The 12185-nt window shown below is 37.6% G+C and overlaps 1 protein-coding gene and 1 pseudogene across 15 annotated transcripts in view; both read left to right on the top strand.

Annotated features, from left to right (window-relative positions):
- The window catches only part of DST (dystonin), a 447461-nt gene that overhangs the window by 133136 nt on the left and 302140 nt on the right, over positions 1–12185 (top strand). The gene's annotated exons all lie outside the window — the stretch shown is intronic.
- LOC118500223 lies at positions 10181–12125 on the top strand (annotated as a pseudogene).

Below are 12185 nucleotides of genomic sequence, written 5' to 3'. Positions count from 1 at the left end.
GTATTTAATTTTCACTTAAATAACAATTTTAAGAGAAAATGTATTATAATTTTGTTGTTTGGAACTGGCAAATATATTTCTAAAGCACAGTCCATTGGTAAATTGAAGACAACTTACAAATTTTTGATGGTTGGCAAGTCTATGGAGAAATTTAAAGAATTTTAGAAAAAAGTTAGATGTAGTATTTTTTTTTAAGGTTAGTAACCACTTTTATTCTTATCGTCATCTTCCAAAAGCATTTAGATAACATCCAGTACTGGTAAGAATGTGGGGAAAGGAAAAAAAAAGAATGCAGGGAAAGAGTTCTCTCATGCATTACTTGTCCCACGTGATGATGTTACCATCTTTGAGGAAAGAAGGTTGCTGAAGGCACATCTGCTCTTGACCCACAAAAGTTTCAGAATATTTCCTACAGGTAGAATTTAATATTTATTGTGACATGGTTTATAATTGCAAACACTGGGAACAACCTAAATATCAGTAGGGGACAGTGAATACATTTTGATACTTCCATACCTTGGAATGTTAAGCAACTAATAAAAATTATGAGTTAGATCTCTTAAGTATTGACCGATAATATTTCCCCAGTAGGTTATTAAGGAAAATTAAAAAGCAGGGGGCTAATGTATATGTTATTTTTATAAAAAAAAGAAAAGAGAAAGAGATCTATATTGAAACATAAGGAGAGATATAAATGAAACTACATTATTAATAGTTGTTAGTTCTAGGGGGAGTGAGATATTTTTTTTAATCTCAGTATTTGACATTTTAGAAAAGTATCTGTTACCTCTGTTATAAATATAAATACCACCAGAAATAAAGTAGAAATTTAAAAGAAAAAAATTATTAAATATATGCATGCACATGATGACATGATGAAGCAGTGCTGGTTTTTTAGAAAAGCTTCCTCCATGTGATTCTGATGCATGCAATTTACCAGCGACATTGCGGGTATTAAGTGACACTGACTTAATAGACCATCTGGCACTTTCATAAACAATTTACAGACTTATGGCTTGTATGGTCGTTTATAGCTGAGGTGGTTCATCATGATCGCAGCTATCATTTTCAGCATCTGATTTGATCGTACACTTGCAGGCTATCTTCTTAGGCGAAATCCAGTGGGGCGAGAAGGCGCTGACTTCAGTAGGTCAGATAAGTAAATGTAATAACGGTTTATGAGGAGCGCCGTCCTAGCCTGAGTTTCTGTTTGTTTTGTTTCTTACCTGACTTCATTTTTAAATTCATTTATTTTACAAATTAATATAAAAATGTATTGGGTGCCCATGACATACACAAAGAGGAAAAAGATGATCTTACTTTCCTCTAGGACATCTCAATCTGTTGGGGAAAACCAGCAAGATGATTTAGAAGGCAGTTAAAGTGGAACACACGGTATGAATAAAGTACCCTAGGAAGAAGGTCCTTGTACCTTTACCTGGTGAGGCCGGTGTGTCCTGTGTTTTTCAGCTTGATTCTTCAAGTTTTATTTCTCTGACAAGTAGGAATAAAGACATCATAGCAGAATCCTATTATAGTGCAACTTTTTCTCTTGTAAATTGGATTCTTGCAGAATCCTATTATAGTGCAACTTTTTCTGTTGTAAATTTCTTCTTGTAACCCCAGGAAGTACTTAATACTAAGAGATGATATGGAAATAAAGTAGAGAGATGGAGAAAAACAAATTGTATATTTGTTTACAGGATCATCAGATAAGGGAATATTGAATAGTTCTGAAGTTTGAAAGAGTGAGTTGGGAAACTTTAGAAAATATTTTTTATTTAAGTTTTTTAACTATTTTCAGTGCTCATCACAGTGCTTGGAATATTGTCGATGCTTGATAATTATTTTGTTTTTAAAATGATTGAATGTATGAATTTCTACTGAGACTTTTGGGCTTTAAGATTTTTCTGAATTCATTTTTTAACCAAGGTAAGTAGAATTATTCTGCTTCATTAATACTTTAATATTTATGGTTCATTAATGTTTTCTTTTGCAGTGTCTAATCTGTTAATCCCATCTGGTATAATTTTTTTATCTTTAGAAGTTGAGTTTGTATCTTTTAACATTTTTTTTGTGCCTTCAACATACTCATGCTTTCCTCTATCTTTTGAACACACAGAGTATATTAATAATAGCTCTTTTATTAGTCTTGTCTACTACTTCTATTGTCTGTGCCATTTCTGAGTCTGCTCCTTTGATGACTTTTTCTCCATATTATGGGTCATATTTTCCAGCTTTATTTTGCATGCCCATTGTTTTTTATATAGATGCCGGCTATTGTTAATTTTATTTAGGTGGGTGCTAATGTTTTAAAATGTGTTAAGTGTTTTTTTGAGTTTTGTTTTGCAATACAGATAAATACTTAGAATAGATGGATCCTTTCAAGATTTTCTTGGTAAGCTTTGGTAGGCAGGACCAGATCAGGCTTTATTAGCCTAAGGTTAATTTTTTTCCTGTCACTGAGGCAAAACCCTCTTCTGTTCTGCTTACTCCTTTCTGGTGCTTCTTTACTTGACTTATGCTGGTTTCCTTGCACATACGTACACAGTACTCGGATAAAGATGTAACCCTAGCCCTGGCTGGTGGGGCTCAGTGGACTGAGTGCCAGCCTGTGAAGTAGGGGTTGCTGGTTTGATTCCCAGTTAGGACATATGCCTGGGTTGCTGGCCAGGTCCTCAGTAGGGGACACGTCAGAGGTAACCATACATTGATGTGTTTCTCCCTCTCTTCTTCCTTCCCCTTCTGTATAAAAGTAAATAAATAAAATCTTTAAAAAAAGATGCATCCCTTTCTGGTCTCTAGAATTGGCTCTTGTGCAGTTCCTTCTGGTTCTTTGCCCTGAAAACTCTAATTGCCTTGACATCCTCAGATTAACTCTGTCTCCTTAACTGAGGGAGACTGCTACCCTTGTCCCCACCAGCCCTGCATTGTACCTCGAAACTCTATCCAGGCAGTAAGGTGGGGTGAGAGGAGGGCTCACCTTGTAGTGTTTCCCTTTTCTCAGAGATCATGGCCATTTGTCTGTCTGTTGTCTAGTGTCCAAAAACTGTGGTTTTGTAAATTTTGTCTTTCTTTTTGGAGATAAAAATGGTTGTATAAAGTGAAAGAATAAATCCAGTCCTTATTACCCCATCATCCAGAGGTGGAACATCCCCCTTTCTCTTTAAATAGGTTCATATGCATATGAATTTTGCATTAATTTCAAAATTATAGTTAGAAAGACTATAGAAATGCTGTAGACTTAAAATTCTCAAATTCCTCAATGTACAGTTTATCTGCTTGTTTATTAAGTTCTTTCTGTTGGATTACAGCTTTGGATTCAGTTAGAAAGTACAGAAGGGAAAGAAGTATGGTCCTTGGTCATGCGTGCATTTGCCTTTGTGTTAGTATAACTCTAAAAATGTAAAAGTTGTTGTGTAGCTGGAGAATTAAGACATGATGCATAATATTTCCATATTTTCACATTACATGAGTGTTTCCATTTACATGATATTATATAAATATCATAGTAGGGCAGGCAGAGAAGAAGGATATAAAATGCCCCTGCATTTTATATGTGAGAAAAATTAGGCTCGGAGATTATTAAATTCATAGAGAACTAATAAGAACCAGAGTTGGAACCAGAGCCCCAATATTCTCATTCTAGTTTAATGCTTTCCACTCAATCATGTTGCCCTAAGAAGTCCTTAAGCACCCAGATGCATGTGTTGTACTTCCTCTTCCTCCTGGGCCTGACCAAGAAGGGTAAGTCTGGAGGGCCCAGTCCAGTGTTTCCTGGCAAGCTTCATTCTGTGCTGTGTAAACACTGCCCCACTTTTGACATGTATCTAATAAACATTTAGCCGGTCCCTTTGAACACATTATTTATGTATGTATTGTATTAGTTCCTAACATAAGACATGCCACGAGCACTTGGAAGGCATTTGAGTACTCAACCATTATTTTTTGAAAGTTAACATTCGTGTTTCAGCTGCAGTGACTGCGGGCCTGTATGGTATTGACTTGAGTTGCTAAGTAATGTCAGAAGGTCAAAAGAATTTGAGATGTGTGGGCTGTATCTGAGGACAGTTTGGCACTGAGCTTGTGTCTCCTTCAGGTGGCCTCCATAATGAAGCAGGACAGATTGGCTTTGTTATTTTTAAAGAATACTGAATCTGTGTGGCTTTGGTAGCACGGAAAAGGCGGGTCCCTGTCTGTCGCCATTATAGACAAAGGTATGTGGTCTTTTAGGGGTACAGTTTTGAAAAGGAACCTGAGTTGGGCAGTCATGTTTGTCTGTACAGTACCATGTAGGCACAAGTACAGTAGAGATAACTAACATTTTGGATTGCCACCCTTCCTTTTTCTGTGAAAAGGACAGAAACTAAAGATAATTTATTGTAATAATCACTGGAATGGTAAGAAGTAGTGTGCTGATAAATATTTTACAGCGGGAGTAAAAATCTTGCTTTATATAGCGTTTGCTCTTCTCCATGGTGTAAATATGTTCACCAGGGTGAATTTCAGGCTCCCACCTTGACATCACTCATTGCAGATTCAAAAAGACATGTGTGGCAGGACCCCATTATGTAGTGCTTGCACCGTACAGAGACAATAGATGTAAATAAAATCAAGAGCATAGATCATAGTAAAATATAGTAAGTGATGAATTCTGAATATTGTCTTTTTAAAAAATTTATTGAAATTAGTGAGAGAAGAAAGGGGAGAGAGAGAGAGACAGACAGAGACAGAGAGAGACAGAGAGACACATTGATTCATCTTACATGTGCCATGACTGGGGATTGAACCCAAACTTTGGTGTATTGCATTGATGCTCTTACCAACTGAGCTATTCAGCCAGAGCTTATTATCTTTGTTTTTAATGTAATTTATTTAATCATAGCTTTATGTGATTTAATTTTTAATGATGGCTCTGTTTAACAACTAACTAACACAATTCTGAAAATTCAACAATCAGCTCACTCAACAGGTCTGAGCTGGCACTAGCATCCATTGAAAATAGGTAACACTGAGCACATACTGTCTGCTAGGCATAGTCCTAAGTTTTTTGGAAGAATTATGTCATTCTTAAAGCAGCCCCCTGTGAAGTGGGTGCTTAACTTAGCTCCAGTTTGCATTGATAAAGTTGAGTCACGTGGAGGTTAAATAACTTGCCCAGGGCACAGTTTGGAAATGAGTGAGCTGAGGTTCAAAACCAGGCCACCTGCCCCGAGAGTCTGGGCTCTTTACCACTTTGCACAACTGGCTCTTGAGGTTAAAGATATTCTTGAATGTGAGGCAGCAGTAGCTATGATGAATTTTAAGTAGATTACTCATGCTTCAGAATTATTTTATGATCTGCTTCAGTAATTGTTTAGATTTTAATTTATTTGAATATGTGGAATTTTTTTACAAATTGGCAAGAAAGCCATACTCCCTTTCATGGAAAAACAGACCAGAGACTTCAGTGGGCCGTTTGTAAGAACAACAGTGGGCTGTAAACATTGAAGGCAGGGGCAGTGTCCATTTTGTTCATCACAGTACTAAGCCAACCGTTGCCGAGTGCCTGACACGTAGTGGGGATCCATAAATACCATTGTAGTACCTGCTAATTTTCTACACGTTAATTAAGCATATACAACAATTTCTTGAACTTTTGCTTATATAAAGCTATTTTCTAATGTGGCCTTAATTAAAGAGTTAAAAAATTAAAAAAATGTTTGACTGTGTTGTTAGAGACATTTTTATTATTTAAAAATCTGAATTCAAATAAGGATGACAAGGCCTAATAAATTCTTTAAAAATTATAATTAAGATCAATATATGCGGTTTTATGTAATTTCAGTATGTAAAATGGATATTACTAAATTTAAGAGACCTAATACAATTATGAGAAATTGCTGTGTAATTTATAGAACCTTTAAGTTACATGTAGTGATGTTTTTAATGCATCTAACTATTCATCTACAAATCTTTTTGAGGAATGTACAGTGTAGCCTGGACCTTTCAGAGACTGATGTTTCACTTTGCATCTCTTTCTGGTTTTCCATTTCTTTCTTCTTCCTGGTAGATGTTGTTTTGGCCACCTCAGAGTTTACATAGACTTCTGAAGGATGTTGTGAATTACTTTGAGGAACGATGAGATATATCAGATTGCTTTTGGTGTTGACAGCTGAAGTTTGGAGTTTAGGAATTAGAGATTTTTGAATTGGTTTAAAAGATGTGTTTTGGTTATGTTAGTAAACTTATCTCTTGGTATGGGTCATCTGGGACTTGCTGTAGCATTTCCTTCTGGAGATGGGCAGGCAGTATAAGGGGAAGGAGAAGGGAAAAGGGACAAATACTAATTGATAACTTAGGGTCAGATCCTTGCTAAGTGTGTAAAAACATACGATTTAAGCAAAAGCTCTCTTATGCAGCAACAGAGCAAAAGAGGTTGGTTGGAGGAGGTGGCAGAGAATTGGTGGTACCTTTAGAAAATACGCAATTCACTAACAAGTGATTGTCACTAGTGCTGTCCTGTTTCTAACACGATCAATGAACTGCATTTCAGACAACAGATCAAAACCACAAGTCATGCAGTGGGAGCACCCAGAGAGGAGAGAACTTTGCCTTTCAGCTGTTTCCGGATCAGAGTTCTGTCCCTGGTCCCCATGGAACCAAAGGACGCTGACCTAGCCTGAACTTAGACACTGGAACCTTTTCAGAAACAAAGGGTCCGCTGTCCATGAAGTCCAGTGCTGAAGCCCCTTACCATAAATGGCCAAATTCCAAGGTCCTCCAATTAAAATGTGCCCCTCCAGCACGTCCACATGCTTGTTCCACCTAACCCTTAACCCTCAATCTTTGCCTTTAAAAACCTTTGATTAAAAACCATTGGGAAGTTGGGTTTTAAGCAGTAGCTTCTCTTTTTCCTTGTTTGGCCCTTGCAAATAAACAACTTTAATTTCTCCACTGCATACCTTGATGTTCAGTTGTTGGGCTTTGCTGGTAAAATACCAGATAGCACAAGCTTTTTTATATTAGTTGTTCATAATGGGGACCAGAGATGTTGTCCATTAACCTCAGAAAAATCGTCATGATTTCCTTTAACATATAACTATGACTTAAAAAATTAAAATATGACAAGTTCAGCTAATTTACATTGTGCTGTGTTGGGAATGCAGAAACTTTCCCTTAGTTCTTCTGGCTGGAATAATTATTAAAATTACACAGGGCAGATTAACAGCAGATAATCAAGGTTTTAAATATACGCATGGGGAATTGACAGAAGGCTAAAAACTCAAAGTTAAGGCAAAATGAGGTGTGTGTGTCCTTCTAAACTAAGGAGGGTAAAGTAGGGGTCTCTGGCTTCAAAGAAAAGTAAGACAAATTTACAAGGGGATGAAAACAGTTAATGTTTACTAAACATTAATATTTGCTGGGCCATCTTGAAACCGGGGACACAGGGAGGACTTTTTGCTAGTTTTCTTCCTGTCTACCCTACCTGGTTCAGATTAAACTATAGTTACCTGTGATGTTACCTTCCTTCTCGGAGCAGGTCCACTTTCTTAGATTATTTTAGGCACTAAATGAAATAGTTGAAGTTCCTTCCTGAGTCTGAGCCTTGCCTGTTTTTACCTCTGGATAACCTGTGCACCAGACTGGCTCATCTCAGGGGTGGCTCATTCCGAACTCCTCAGGTCTTGTGTCTTAAAATGGGGAAAATGTTCACAGGAAATATGACTTGATATTTTGCTGTAAGACTTTAGTGACAAAATATGAAGGCTATTGAAAAAAATAAAGCATTTATCCCACAGTATCCCACCAAGTCTTATTTTCAAAAATTATTTTTCAAATATCCAACCTACTTATATGAAGAGCACCTTTTTTCTTCATCTGAAAAGGAAAATAAAATCAAATGGGCTTTAGAATCTCTTGGAAAGGCTAAGCTGTTTCCTGATTTTATGTTGTGAACTTGCCTTTAGAACTATTTAAATTCTTATCCAAGAAAATGATTAGGTCAGCCAAGTTACCTGAAGAGAGGCTATCTTTAGAAAGGGAGATACCAGAGTAGAAAGCGATAGTCCTCACTGAAGTTTTTTAAGAAGTATTTTTCGGGTCTCTTTTTTTCCTCTCTCATTTTCCATCAGTATCTATTTAATTCCTTGTACTTTTTTTAAGGGGCTTAAGACAGCACTCACTTATTACCCCCCAGTTTCTGGCAGTCAGGGAGCTGGGCATTACTTGGTAGGGGAGCTCTCTGCCCAGGACCTCTCACAAGGCTGCCTTTGTGCTCGGTTTTCGGAACCCTGGAAAATTAGAATTGAACAGAGACTACTGGCATTGTCGGTAGGAGAGAATTTTAAGATTAAATATGAACATTATTGTTAACAAGTTATACATTATACTTTATATACCTTTTTATATAGACCCTGAAATGTATATAAAGAGCAAAAACTTAAAACAGTTTCTTCTACTTAAAAATATATTTCTGGACATATGAGATTTGAAATTAAGAGAGATGTAGATTAGTCAGACTGAACTTGGAGGCTTGTTGAGTGTTTCCTGCTAACTACCGACACCTACGTGAGCCGTGCACAGGGATGGGATTCCTTTGGTACTATTTATTTCACAGATAAGGCCTGTTAATAAACTGCCAGAATTTTTATAATGAGTGACCAGAGCAATGACCATGGAGTGCCGTTGCTATGCAGTTGAACCATAGGACTATAATAATACATTAGGGATAAAAATAAGTGTCCTTACATGTGCCATAGCTCTTGGGTGCTCTGCTAACTCTCTCTACTTGTCTGCATTTGTAAAGTAGTTGAAACCTCTTCATGCAATGTGGGATATGTCTAAGGGGATGTAGAAACACAGGTTTTGACATTCTCCTGAAGGAATATCGGGCAAATTTTTGCATCAGTTTGATTTTATAGGAAGCTAAGAAGTATGAGGTAAGCAGTTTCCAAAGGTCCATAAATTTCCATCAGTTCATTAACACCTCACTTGCTGCGACTTCAGGTTCATCCCATGTTACGGAACTGAATTTATTAAATGGGATGTAAAATGGAGCAAACTCAGCAGGCAACTGTAGGGAGATGGGAGTGGGACTAGGACAGCAAGAGTGAGTACTCCTTTTAGGTTGCTTTTTTTACCATGAAGTTGTTGTTTTGGTGAAAACTCAATAATACTCAGTACACACATTTTATTAAGTCCTGTTAAGTTTTCATGGAAAGCAGAGGAAGAAATAAAAGCAAAATAGATTTTTCAGTCCTAATATTGTTCAGAGTTGGGACATGAGGTCATAAAGTTTCATCATTTGTTAATCAAATACCTAAGTCATATGGAATAATCATGTGTCCCAAATGTCTGCATCTATTTAGATACAGCAAATATTTGTTAATAGATTAAAATACATTTTATATGATTTGTAGTGCTTTTTATTTTAATATAATTGATAATATTGTTGGAGTCATCATTGGCTAAGATATTTAAGTTCGAAAGAGTGGGAAATGGGATGTTTACAGTGTTTTATAATTTACTTTCAGGGTTAGTTTAACCTCATTTGCTCTGTCATCCTCTGAAATGGCCTCAAGCCCTAAACTTAGGCGAGGCAGAGGTGCTGAGGATCTGGGTTTCAAAGGTATCTTCCATTCCCCTTTGTGGGGATCATCTTTAAAGGGCATGAGCCCAGACCTTTCACCCAGTTCTAAAAGTGGAGCACTTCCATGGTGCTGTCAAAATTGCCTGAATTGGTCATACTCCTTTTTGGAAAGATGTGGCAAACTCATGTCAGCTAAATACAGTGCATAATTAATTTGGTTAGTGGAGACATCACACACTAAAGCTGTCTGGTCTTATAAAAATAGAATGGGGTATAAATGACCCAAATTTAAAATTTGACATTTTAGCCCTGGCTTGTGTGGCTCAGTGGATTGAGTGCCAGACTGCCAACCAAAGGGGCACCGGTTCAATTCCAGGTCAGGGCACATGTCTGGGTTTCGGGCCAGGTCTCCAGTAGGGGGCGTTCAGGTGTCAACCACACATTGATGTTTCTCTCCCTCTCTCTCTCCCTCCCTTCCCCTCTCTAAAAATAAATGAATAAAATCTTTAAAAATTTTTGAATTTTTATACCTTGGTATAAAAAGACAGATAATATGGATAAAATAAAAACAAGTCTTATATACCTAGAACATGATAGAGGGCTGTGTGTATTGGCCTCTTTTTTTTAATGGATCCATTTTCTACTTCTGTCCTGTTTCTCCCTTTCCCCCACCCAACTTTCCATCTTTGGCTGACATTTCTATAAAATTTACTACTTGCCAGGTCCTGTTTTAAGTGCTTTACATATGTTGCATTAATCTTCACAACAGCCCATGTGGTATCAGCATCCCATTTTACAGATGAGGAAATGGATGAAGAGAGGGGATAAATGACTTGCCCAATATCACCCAAGGTCACACACGTATGATGGTGAGGGGCTCTGCAACCTCTACCCCCTCCTCTCCCACCCACACTGTGCTGCCTCTACCCCGGCCCCACCTGTAAATTATAATATCTTGCTGTAAATTTGTAAGTAACCTCAAATCATTTTTGGAACATGGTGAGAATACTAATAAACAAATAGATAAAACCCTTTAGCATATATTTTGCTTCTATTTTTCTTTAGTAATATTTTGATTAAGGCATTAATCTTCTAGGATCTCATCAGGAACTTTGTCCAAAATATATCTCTAGAACCAGCTTTAGAGCCCTCTCAGATTCTGTCAGATGTCTTAAGAGTAAAGAGTTTGTTTTTCCATTTTTGGGGGTTCGTTTTTTGACAATTCTGTTGTGTGTTGCAATTGGGTTTACTTTGAAAGCACAGCATAACCGGTGCTGTGACAAACACTTGTGAAGGGAAGCACTGTGTTGTGAGCAGGGTTGAAGAGATGTGCTTCAGCCAAGTGTTTTGTTTGGTCCGTCATAGATTTAATAGGAGGTCAAATCCTACTCTGAGGGACTGTTAGTGGCAGGTACTATTTCTGTCACAAGGATGGTCTCTGCTAATTTTTAATGCAGTGACATCCCCAGATAGAAGCACTCTGTCATTCTCTCTCTCAGTCCTTCCACTTGTGGAAGGATGTTGATCAAAGGGTGATTTTTGTTTTTTGTTTATTGAGACCACAGCATCATATTTCATATAAAAATACCTTGTGTAATGGTAAAAATGAAATTTAACAAGGTAGAGCAGCTCATTTTCTTTGCTTAATTTTTACATATGTGAATTTCGGACTTTAAAGATGAAGTCAGAGACATTGCGTTCTCATGAATTCTCCCAGGAGCCGCCACTCTTCCTCTTCCCGAAAGCAGCCAGACATGCATGACCTCTGAAAATGTCTCACTATTCAGTTGACCCAGAAAACCCCAGAAGATCACGCAAATCAAGAGTTGCAGATCTTTGTGTTCACTTTAATAACACTGGCGAAACTGCTCAGGCCATCAAGTGTATGCATATTTGAAAAGCCACCAAGTATGTGAAGGATGTACTTTAAAGAAGCAACGTTTGCCATTCCACCCTTAACAATGGTACAGTTAGTAGGTGTGCCAAACAGTGGGACTGGACACAGGTACGTGGCCCAAAAAAGGTTGCTGAATTTTTGGTGTTCATTCTTTTTTTATTTTTTTAAAGATTTTATTTATTTATTTATTTTTTTAGAGAGGGAAGGGAGGGAGATAGAGAGAGAGAGAGAGAAACTTCAGTGTGCGGTTGCTGGGGGTTATGGCCTGCAACCCAGGCATGTACCCTGGCTGGGAATCGAACCTGGGACACTTTGATTCCCAGCCCGCGCTCGATCCACTGAGCTATGCCAGCCAGGGCTTGGGTGTTCATTCTTAAAAATGCAGAGAGTAGCTTTGAACGTTAGGGTTTAGATGCAGATTCTCTGGTCATTGAGCATATCCAGGTGAACAAAACTCCCACCATGCAGTGTAGAACTTGCAGAGCTCATGGAGAATTAACCCACACATGAGCTCTCCCTGCCACATTCAGATGATCCTCACTGAAAAAGGCCAGTTGTTCCTAAACCAGCAGAGGAAGTTGCCCAGAAGAAAAAGGTATCCCAGAAGAAACTGAAGAAACAAAAACTTGTGGCCTAGGAGTAAATCCAGCATAAAATAAATACTAATAAAAGAAAAAAAATGAAGTCATATTGAAGCACATTTTCCCTATATAAATC

The sequence above is a fragment of the Phyllostomus discolor genome, chromosome 4 (assembly GCF_004126475.2).
Source record: "Phyllostomus discolor isolate MPI-MPIP mPhyDis1 chromosome 4, mPhyDis1.pri.v3, whole genome shotgun sequence".
Classification (NCBI taxonomy): domain Eukaryota; kingdom Metazoa; phylum Chordata; class Mammalia; order Chiroptera; family Phyllostomidae; genus Phyllostomus; species Phyllostomus discolor.
This window is presented reverse-complemented; position numbering and strand designations above follow the sequence as displayed.